Here is a 9,183-nt window from a genome sequence, read left to right on the forward strand (position 1 = left end):
GATTTACCGGAGGCAGTGAGGAGGGCAGCTGAGAACCTCGGAAACAAGAAATGACACCCGCAAAAGCTTCTCCCACAGTGTAGCTCTGATGCAGGGGGGCTCACACCCTACAAGAGGGTCTCCATGACCCCAGTGATGGCTGCGTGCTTGTGAAAAATGACCATTTTTCTTATAAGCGCCCCAAAACGCCTGCAGTTTATGGCACTGTTCTGATATTACAGACTCGTGCTTTGGCCCTGCAAAGCATCACGAGGTTGGCTTAAAAAAATCAAGATGCAGCTCACAGCAGATTCTTGTTTTTTCACTGCTGCTTTTGGAGGCTGACTGAGTCATGCTCACAAGCTTCTTTTGCCAGACACCAGGGCTAGCAGCTTCACTGAAATAATTAAATGGGAACGGAGGTTCTCAGATGAGCCCCAGGGTTGGCGTTTAGCTGGTGGCCCAGATGTGGCAGCATGGCGAGCAGAATGGGACAGGACACACCGGGCACGAGTCAGAGAGCCTGGGAGACTGCAGTGCGTGGGAAGCACCCAAAACTGGGGCTCACTGCGGAACCCACAAGGAATAACTCCAACTCTGGCTCATCAGCCAGCTCTTCCTTCAAGTTCTCCGCTGGTGTCTGAAAAGGTGATGCTGAGGCATGGCTGGGGCACGCTCCTGTCCTCCTCTTTCTCTGTGTTTCTGGCACTCAGGAGGTTGAGGATATTTCTTCCAGACATGTTCAGAGCAACATTGTTTTTCCAAAATGGAACTCAAGCTCTGAATTCTCCTGGGCAGCGCCTGAAAGGATTTATTTCTTCTACCCACTTCCCCTGTGCCTTGCTGTTATTCCTGAGGACATTTGCATGAAACAGTAGGATCCCTGTCTTTTGATGTGCAATTATCATCTGCAGAAATGACTAATCAATTAAGGACAGTCACTACCAGGCTTTCTATTTATTTCTTTCTCATTGGAACCAGAGTGAATGTGCCCTTTTTTCACAGAGAAATTGCTGTTTTTTTCCAGCCATCACTTCTGAAAACTCCCCAACGGATCTGAAAATTACATCATGCCCTCTTTGGTCACTGCTGTTGTCACCACCAGAGCCGAGCTGGCCACATGGCTGACAGCGAGCAGGCAGATGAGCTGCTCATGTCACCCTGGGGACATGCCAGGTACGGCTCAGTTCATGCTTGGACAGGTGAAAGCACAAAAGCCTTGTGCAGGGAGCAAGCACAAATCTACTTCATGGTGATCCACCATGAGGGGTTCTGCTGGTGACGATCTAGAGGCAAACAGCAGGTCAGGACATCCCTCAGGCAGTAGGGAATTTGGTTTTGAAGGGCTTTATGCTGTTCTGGAAAGTAGGAGAAATCTGCAGCTAGAGGTGAAGGGCTAGTTTCTCTCTTCCACGTGCATCTGATGGCATTGATGTCTTCTTCTGCCTCTTTATGCTACCATCTGTTCCAGCATCTGTCCCCACTCAGTTACGTGGGGTTGGGCACAAGTGGATGGACATGGAACCAGAACAAAAGGGCTAAAAGGATTGTTCACACAGGGAGCGTGACAAGCCCTGGGACTACCAGCACAAATCACCTCTCTCTAGAGCCGTGGTGGCTTTGGGGTATTGGTGGGTGCTCCCCCAGATAAAGGGGTGAACACGAGCATTGACCAGAAGTGCATTCTTAGAGGCAACTCTATGAGTTGTGTACACACAGTGCAGGGAATGAAATGACAGTCCAGGAAGTCCTGGGATCTCACCTCTGTCCTGACAGCACTGAGAATCACAGAATTGTTGAGGCTGGGAAAGACCTGTAAGACCCAACTGTCCATCTGCCACCAATGCTGCCCACTAAACCATGTCCTCAGTGCCACATCAACCCTTTTCTTGAACACTTCCAGGGATGGTGACTCCACCACCTCCCTGGGCAACCTGTGCTAATGCCTCACCACTATTTTGGAGAAGAAATTTTTTTCCTCATTTCCAACCTGGACCTCCCCTGGTGCAACTTAAGGCCAGTACCTATCATCCTGTCACTGTAACTGGGGAGAAGGGACCAACCCCCACCCACTGCAACCTCCTGTCAAGGAGTTAGGATTGGGAATGAGGTTTGCTGGAAGGCTTTGCAGCTTGTGAATGCTAGCACCTATTGCTGTAATGTGTATAGGACTGGCTCTTACCCCAAATACTGCACTTCTCCCCTGCTTTCCTCCGGCAACTCTGTGTGACCCTGAGAAGGGGCTTAAAGCAGAGAGCGGCCCAGAAGACAAGAACAAGATGAAGCTGAAAGAGAAGCAGAGCTGTTTTGTAACAGTGTCCCCTAGGGAGGGATCACACCACGCCAGAGACGTGCCACTGGAGAGGTGCAGCACGCACGGAGGTGACCAAATGAATTGACACCAGGCAATTCTCACTGGAGCTAATGAGACAAAGTAATTGAAAATAAATGAAGGAACATGACACCTGGCTGGCAGATCAGTTATCTATAGCGTACCTTTCCTGAAATAACTGCTTCCTGAACATCATACGCTGAGGCAAAACCAAGGAGATGCACACATAAAATAGGCCACTCCAGCAGGGACCTGAAGGCCCCTTTATTTTTAATCGAAGCTATCAGAAGGGTTAATTGGATGGAGCACAGCAGTGCCCTCTGTCTGGGGTATCAGCTCCCCTTGCCACCCATGGGTATGGTGCGCTCAATCAGAAGGATGAAGTGCCCCATTGCTCTTGTCCTTGGGTGAACTTTGGGATTGCAGCGCAATGCCAAATGGGGAATTCTCTGCTCTCCAGCCTCAGGGAGCATCCCTGAATATATCCTGGGGAGATCTAGGATATTTTCATCCTGTGGATAATTAGGGTGAGAGAGGGAGTTCTCAACTCAGCTCAGAAATGCCCCCTGAAGTCTGCTTAGAGGCTTATAGAAACACCTGACCCTAAACTGGTGGTCTGAGAGGGTCAGCTGGAGTACTGTTGCATGGGACACAGCATTTGTCCCACAGAGCTTGGTGTGCCCATCCTTTTGCAGAGGTGGAAGCAAAGGAGAGAAGGGAAAAGTTTTATTGGGTGGGTTTACACAGTTGTGCTGAGCCCAGGAATTAAACTAGCAGCCAGTCACATTCCCATCAAATCACCCTGTGGTCCCCATCACTATGGGAATGGGATCCACAGAGGCAGACAGAATGTCCTGTGCTAAAAGGAACATTTCTGTCTCCCCACCTTGTATCACTTGGTAGATGGCTGCTCCTGGGTGAGTGCCTCTCTCTCAGCATTAGCTTTGGGTTTTCCTCTCTGATGAAATGAAGCTGGGTTAAATCTCCCTTTGGAAGCTGTCCCATCAAAGCTCTGCTGTCCCATGGAGACACTGCAAGCTTTTCCCTTTTTATTTCTACTCCTTGTTCTAAAAAGGAAAGGAGCAAGGGCAGAAAGCAGGCGCATGTACTTTTTTGTGCAGAGCCAAGAAGAAATGACCAGATCTGTGCCTTAAAGAAAGGTGGCTTCAAGATGTGGTGGCCCAAGAAGGAATATTTCACACTCATTGGAATGGGCTGAGGATCCCCCCCCAGCACTGCCCCAAGACTGAGATGTAGGACCTGGGGATAAGGCACCCCAGCTGGGTGTCCCCAACATCTTTCTGCAGTCTCTTCCTTTGGACAGAGGCCATGGAAGAGGAGAGAAATTGGGTGCCTCTTTTACAACGTCTCCAGGGCTCTTCTGTGCAGACCAGGCAGTTTTTAATGGGTCCCCCTGCTTAAGAGGGTGACCAAGGCTTTGTACCTCAAAGCATCCTGGCTATCTGAAAAGGATGGACACAAACAACCCCTTTCCTCCACCAAGACGTGCTGCTGATCTTCCTATTTTAAATCCTCAGGCATCTTGATTTTCAGCTGCTATTTTGCTCACTTCCATTAAATGAAGTCAAGGAGTCAACAGGCAGCCAGGAGCTCTGGTGCCTAAGTTTCATGAAAAGAAAGCAAGAAAGAAAGTGAGAAAGAAAGGCTCTCCCTCCCCCTCCAACAAATGCAGCTGAAATCTCGTAATGAGAACATGGCCAACACTCTGCTCTGCCCTCTGCCCTTTACGGGGCAGGTTGCAAGGTCACAGGGACGCGGTCCCCCGGTATTGATCAGGGCTCTTTGGGGCTGGCATATGGCACCAGGTTTCAAAGGCCGAGCAGCTAAAAAAGAATTAAGTGGGGGCAAAGAGTGGAACGTACCAGATTGAACTCCTGACACGCAGGGGTCAGAGATCACTGGAGATAAAGCGGGTGCTGGAATGGCCTGTGCAATGTCAAAAATAAATAACTAAGCATTAAAAATCAAATACCCCCCCCCTTCCCAGCACACAGACCAAAATCCCACCATATTTCAGAGGGAAAGAAACAGGCTGCGTGAGTATGAGGTGCCAGAGAATAAATAAGGGGGAAAATGCCTTTCCCTTGATGAAGGGATGAGCACGTCCACGCCTTACCTGAAAGATGTGCCTCTGGGATTACACAGCTTGATATTTTTGAGGGAAGGTTGTCTTTATTTTGAATGTCCTTCAGCACAGAAAGACAAGCTTCAAAAAAGAAATGGAGAGAACACAAGAGAATAAGCATCCAACACTGTGCAAGAGGCATCTCTTCTGGTTGGTGACCCTACCCACAGTGGGGACAATGCAGCTCAATAATCTTTAAGGTTACTTCCAGTTTAAGCCATCCTATGATTCTGTGATTCTTTATTAGCAAGATGAGTTCATGAGAAGAGAGCAGCAGCTTCAGTCTGTGCTCCAGAACAGGAGATGGGATGGGTGCAAGAAGCCACAGAGAACTGGAATTTCAAGCTTGTCTCAAAGCTTTCTTCCTCTACTATGAGACACTATGGCCAGAGGGAGAAGGCAATGGGCAGAGCATATGGCAAAGGACAGGTAGGGAGGTGCTGAGGATAGAACCAGGCAAAAACAAGTTCTGCCCCTATTCATCAGTGAATTCTTCTTGTATTGAGGGACAGCAGGCACGAACGTTGGTGAAAAAGCAGCCTGTGTGATGGGTAAATAATAAAAAGAAAAAGCTAACAAAGCTCATAGGATGTTTGTTTGGGTTATGCCCTAATAAAGGTTCTTGTACTACACTGTAGGGAAAGGCAATGGCAGATAACCAGCCCTAAATTACCCCCCAAAAAAGGTAATAGTCACAAACCAGTTAGAGAAGGAAAGATTTGCTTATCCATCCCAACACTCACCAAATACTCCAGAAAGAGGAACCTCCACATAGAGATCCACCCCTTGTGGTAGCCAGCCCTTAAATGAGGTTAGGTTAGATTAGCCCCTTCCAGTCACATAGCTGAATTGCTTTCACCTGTGCTCCCAGGGCTGGCTGACCCCCCACCAGGTGCTCAATCATTGGCTCAGGCCATGACTTAGCAGTTCACATACACATGCCAAGGGTCTTGTGAATGCTTTAAGTCCAAACTACAACATGTTGAGGATCTTAACCTGTTCTTCAAGCTCCTTCTTCATGTCCCAGTGCAATGCTGGCCATACAGACACTGATTAACTAGAGGAAAAGGCATGAAAAGGAACAAGCCTCTCAGCTAATGGACTTAACCAGAGTATCTTGTTGCAGTGTTGTGATGCAGCATAGGAAAGCACATGGTAGTTCTGTATCTTTGTACCTCCTTCCTGTCTAGGTCACATAAGACATCAATGAATCATGTGGTTCCTTTATCTCCACCACTTCATCCTTGACTGAAAGCCCCCCAGATCTCTAGTGCTCCATGATGTCAATCTGTGGCTGAACAAGTCAGTGAGCTCATTTTCCCCTCTGACTTTTGTTGCCTCCTCCTTTTCTTTTGCTCTCCTTTCATACCCTGCCAAGGGGCTCTATCTCCTTCTGCAGCTCTGCCTGCAGGGACACACTCACTCTGCTCAGTTCATTAATGCATTCTTCTGGTTGGTTCCTGATAAAGCAAACTGCTTGGTGCTGCATGCAGCAGGGCTGGATGTGTTTCCAGACACAGGCGATGCATCCAGAATTTGGTCATTGTGCAGTTCCACCAACAGTGACACCAAAGGAGGAGCAATTTGCTCTGTGGCATTACCAGCTGTCTACTGAGCAACAAGGATCTCCTATAACACCAATCACCATCCAAAAATTTTTACTTTCCTATTGTCAGGGTTAAAATCCATCAAAATTCAAGTGGGCTGAAAGGTAGCTCAGCAGCCAAGGAGACCACTAAATGCTTGGAGGAATGGGAAGGTGCCTGATGTGAAGCTCAGGAACACATCTAGGAGGTTATGCTATGTCAGCCATCTGCGTTGACCTCCCAGGTGTGGCAGGCTGGACAGGCAGAATGGGGTTTTGTGCCCTCACACATTTCCTTTACATCTGTGTGGGTGGAATACTCTAAATGGCACATTATCCCTTCCGCTCTGCGCTTCCCTCTGGATTCGTACTTCTCATGAATGTTAGAAAATGTGCTCTAGAGCTGCCATATGATGAGCAATCAATGCTTAAAAATGCTGCCTTCCTCCCCCCCCCCCCCCCATCTTTCTTGGTGAGTTCAGTACCAGATGGCAGACTCTCAGCCCTGAGAATGAATTGACAGCATAACATGACTAGCAGCAGCAAAATCTTCCTCCCCTCTCTTCCACCGCTGAGACTCCAATAGTGCAGAGTGAATAATTTAGCAGCCATCTCTCATTCAGCAAACACTGCCGGTGAGCTGTGTGAAGATGATTTTTATTAACTGGACGGCTGGATGCAATTTTCCAGCAAACCCTGTGTGCAAACAAATTGTAGCTGACTGCTGGGTAAGTGCCAGTGCTTATGACTGTCTCCTGGTACGGAGAGATTAGATGCCCACATCCTGTTACACCATCTCCTCTGCTTGTGAATTATTTCCCAAGCCCACGAGTAACTTTGCTGGTGAACAATCATGGTTTCAGATTGGAGGGAGTGTTTTCAGCAAGACGCGTGTTTGTGATGTTGTTTTGTTCCCTGGGAACATGAACAAAATCACGCCGCCCAGCCTGCTCTGTAAAAGCCATTGCGGATGCTGCTGATGGGGCTCATGGGATCTGATCAAGAAAAACATTTCGGAGCCCTTTTGTTTTTGATCCATTTGTCCATTTCCGCCTCATTCCAGCAACAGGGTGACTGTGTCACTAGGCGAGAGTGGCATCGGGTCTCTTCGGCCCCTCTGTTGTCATCTGCCATGAGAAGCTGTGGTCATACAGGGGCCATGCTGGAGCTGCAATAGAAGTAAAGCTGGGCAGATGCCACCAGCCAGCAAGAGGCTGAACTGGTTGCAAGATTTAGGGATTCTACTTTGCCTCTCGCATGCTGCTTGTTGCTTGCAACGCACTAGAAGTCCATATAGATGACTGCCAGTAGGGATGAGAGATCCTCCTGACCACTGTCCCCACTACAGACAAATGTGACAGTGGGTTTGAGCTCCTCCTGAGCCTTGCAATTGTGCAGTGCCAGACTAGATGCTTGCTGGGAGATCTGAGGGATGTGAATCCTGCAGTGGGCAGGTAAGAAAAACTCTGAATTTGTTGGACAGGTGCCTGGAACATTAGGCTGTTATTGGAAACACGAGGCTTTTATGGTAAGTAATAGTAATGCTATTGGGCGTTTTCCTTAAATAGTCTGCCATGCTCCATATGCTGACAGCTAATGCAGAGGGAAAAGGTGCGTGCAAGCTGTTTTATAAGGATGCAGGAGCCCTGGTGTCTCAAGCTCTGAAATGCCCACTGTTACCCCCCTCTGTCCTCCCAGTGATGTGGGACACGCATCTTCCATAGGGGAAAAAAGCAACACACCTGCAATGCCAGCGGGACTCCCAGTTCAACTTTCCTAATCCCCAAAGACCCAAATGCTCAGTGCTTCCATGGACACCATGGTCACCATGGAAAGACAGAGTTCTAGCCTGAGGTCCCCCTCTGTTTCTGCCTGTGTAAGAAATGACCCTTTTGGCTCCTGCAGCATGGAATCCCATGGTAACAGGTCCCCAGCCAGGGAAAGCCATTTCTCATTTAAGAATCATCCAGGACAGAACAAGCAGAGCTTTGAGATATACAGAAACGTTGTGCAAATACAATATTCATCCTCTCCTGAATACCAGAGGAAGAACAAGAGCATCCCCAGAGCTAGAACCAGCAAGAAGAGCTACAGCAACTAGGCCACCTTTGCTCGAAATAGCCCATGGGGCAGGATTAGCATCATTCCTCCTGAGGAGAATCCCAAATGTAGAGAGATCTCCCTGGCAAACTCCGTTGTTTGTTGTGGATTTTTTTCCTACTATCCAGCACGTTGTTCTGTTCTTCACCGCCCTCCCTTTGAGATGCTGCCTCACATACAGGGCTACAGATAGCATCTCATCACTTCAGCTGCTCTGAAGTTACTCCCAAGCAACGAAGCCATTTCCACGCGCACATCGTGCAGCTGTCCGTGGCAGCCGGGCTGTCTGACACAGCCATCAATAGCCCTGTGCTTGTAGGAAGCAGGAAAGCACCTTTGAACTCCCTGAAAATCGGACGGAACTGGAGAGCCAAAAAGGGACAAACCGTAAATATTGGGCTAAAAATATATTTTTTCCCTCTTGCCATCTCCCACCTTCCTCCCCATCCTCCTCCTCCTCCCGTCTCCCTGGAAACCAGAGGCCATGGCTCCTCGCCCCGGGTGACAGCCCCGTGACAAAGGCAGCTTTCACGGTGCGGGCGGGATGGGGCCGTCCCTGTAGCCCCTTCCTCCCCACACAATGCCGGGGGTGGCCCGCCACGCTGGGGGACACTTGGTGGCAGCCAGCCTCCGCGGGTCCTGCCGTCCTCCTCCTCTTTCACAGGTCAAGGGACAGGGTTCAGCGGCTCCTCCAGGCCATGGGGCGGAGGTGGGTGAAGAAGAGGGCAAGGGCTCATTCTTGTCTCTGTTGCAGGGTGGAGAGCAGGTCAGCCGTCCTCAAAACCCCTCGCACACCCTGGTGGGTCCCCAAGTGTCACTCAGCCTGAAGGAAGTTGTCCATCAAAGCCGGGGAGGCTGTGGGAATACCTGCGGGGCAGGAGGTAGGGACTGCATCAGCAAAGCAAACTTCTGACCCCACTGCTTTTCTCCCAGCCGGGACCACCAGCCACAAGGAACGTGCTGATGCAAGCCTGGACACCATTTCATGGAATCAGAGAATTATAGAATCATTAAGGCTGGAAAAGACCTCTATGATCACCA

The 9,183-nt window shown here is 49.3% G+C and overlaps 2 long non-coding RNA genes across 2 annotated transcripts; both read right to left on the reverse strand.

Moving 5' to 3' along the window:
- Window positions 1-2,327: 2,327 nt before the first annotated feature.
- On the reverse strand, window positions 2,328-5,238 carry LOC124417917. Its single transcript, XR_006939159.1, has 4 exons — window positions 5,201-5,238; window positions 4,449-4,538; window positions 4,195-4,258; window positions 2,328-3,931 (listed from the first exon to the last, which is right to left on the reverse strand). It is a non-coding gene; the product is annotated as an uncharacterized LOC124417917 (long non-coding RNA).
- A 1,445-nt stretch (window positions 5,239-6,683) lies between these two features.
- Window positions 6,684-7,869, reverse strand: LOC121110564. The gene is made up of 2 exons (XR_005859193.1): window positions 7,785-7,869; window positions 6,684-7,210 (listed from the first exon to the last, which is right to left on the reverse strand). It is a non-coding gene; the product is annotated as an uncharacterized LOC121110564 (long non-coding RNA).
- Between the last annotated feature and the right edge of the window lie 1,314 nt (window positions 7,870-9,183).

The sequence above is a fragment of the Gallus gallus genome, chromosome 4 (assembly GCF_016699485.2).
Source record: "Gallus gallus isolate bGalGal1 chromosome 4, bGalGal1.mat.broiler.GRCg7b, whole genome shotgun sequence".
Classification (NCBI taxonomy): domain Eukaryota; kingdom Metazoa; phylum Chordata; class Aves; order Galliformes; family Phasianidae; genus Gallus; species Gallus gallus.